This window comes from Limanda limanda, chromosome 8 (assembly GCF_963576545.1).
Source record: "Limanda limanda chromosome 8, fLimLim1.1, whole genome shotgun sequence".
NCBI classification, from domain to species: Eukaryota; Metazoa; Chordata; class Actinopteri; order Pleuronectiformes; family Pleuronectidae; genus Limanda; species Limanda limanda.
This window is the reverse complement of record NC_083643.1, coordinates 19,111,543-19,113,513: the sequence shown is the minus strand read 5'-3', so window position 1 is coordinate 19,113,513 and position 1,971 is coordinate 19,111,543.

The window sequence follows — 1,971 nt, the reverse complement described above, 5'->3', positions numbered from 1 at the left end:
TATGGTCTGTGTGTCTTTGTGCGTCGTGCTCGTCCAGTGTTTGTTAAAGACATTTTACAAACCACCCCCCCTCCCTAGTGTGTCCTGTGTCACTGACGCATTTCTCTTGTCATTCTTCTCTTTGCTCCTTTCGGAGCAGGGACAGGTGGGGGGGGGGACGGTTCATGTTACAGTCCCTGGTGTCTCATGGGCTGGGTGGGGGGCGGGGGTAGCACGTGTTTAATCCTGGGGCTTCAAGCATGAGAAAATAATATAAAATAATGGATTCTTAAAAACAATATGTAACAAAGGCAACTTCAAAGGTTTTATACATTGTCAACTTAAGCAATGTATTTTCAGCTAGTATTTTAAGTTGTACAGTGGAAAACATTATTTTGTTTAGACAAAACACGCCATTTGAAGAAATGGATCTGTGGTAAATGAAATGGGTGTTTTTATTTTATGCCATTTATTAACAAAATGCCAAACAAGTAACCAGCTTGATAAAACCAACCAAAGAGTAATTCCAGAAAATCCTCAGTTTTCCAGTAAAATTAAGTTTAAATTTGAGCTGAGAATTATGTGAAGTCTCTACAAGTTGTAACTTATTCACTTGCCTCAGCTACTTCAAATAGATATTTCTACGACCTTATAGAATCAGCTTTTACCATCTCTTGGTAAAGAGCAGGTAAATGCCTTGGTTATTTCTGTTGGCACAAATAAATCCTCAGGTCACCTTTAAACAACATGAGACATGTTACGCAACATGTTACACAACAATGCAACCATGATGGCAGAGCCGTGGCAGGAGTAGCTGCATCTCTACTCCTTTCATTACACATACACCGTTTCCTCTGTTGTGTAACACTGGTGCACGTTAGTGATAAGCTCAGTGAAGCTGAGGCAGCGAGCCAGGACTGACGGAAGGAAAGATGCTGAGGATGCTGTGTTATCAGAAGACACTGTGGGAGTGTGCATTTGGACTTCTGGGGTATCATATTACTGGACTACTTGGATTCATCAAAGTATATTCTTTAATAAGCTTCTCTGCTAGATTACAATTGTGTCTGCTGTCTAAGGTTAACTCGATTGATAGTTTGAACTGTTTGGCCTTACTTTGAATTGTATGAGATAGGAGCTTGTTTGTTTATTGATTTTGTTTACTGTTTATAGTTTCACTCAAGTGATTGAGAGTTAAAAAGGAACCAGCTAAGGTTAAAGTGCTTGATCTCTTATTCCAATTATGTCAAAGACTAAGTTCTATATTACTTTCTAACATTTGAGGTAAATAGACTTGGTCCAGAAACAGTCTGTGGCAAATTAGGAGTTTTTGGGAAACTCACTGATTAAAGTGACAAGTTTCTATTGTTGTTGAGTTGGCCCATTACTGGCCCTTTACCACCAGGTGCCTGATTGCCTCATGAGCAGGGGGAGTGGTCAGCACAGCTGTAGCCAACCATCGTCAACTCTGGTTTAAAACCAGGAAGTGTTTGGAGCGTCAACGTCTGTGAAGACTCATCGTATGAAAACTCGGAGGATAAAGACAAAGGAGTCCAGTAAAAATGTTTGCTATTCAGTATGTAGGTAGTCAGAGAGGTCCTGGACACAGGCATATCAGTCTCTCTCTGAACTTATTGAGCAAAGTGTTTTTACAGTACTTTGAAGTATCCAGAAATTAACTGAATTTATTGTACACATGTTGGACTTTACTTTGAAAAATCTCCAAATTTATACATTTAAAAAAATGTTTGCTATTTAGTATGTTGGTAGTCAGAGAGGTCCTGAACTGTTGCTTGAATATATCAAAAACGTAATTTGATTTGGGAACATTTTCTTATTTATGACAAATTTATGTGACATCGACCCCATGAAGTTATTTCAGTCCCTTAATGCTAACCTGTAGTAAAATTACTAGATTTATCCCGAACAGGAAATAAGAAGACTGGTGCTCAGATGTCCCACATTACACAAAATAACCCTAATAAAAATATT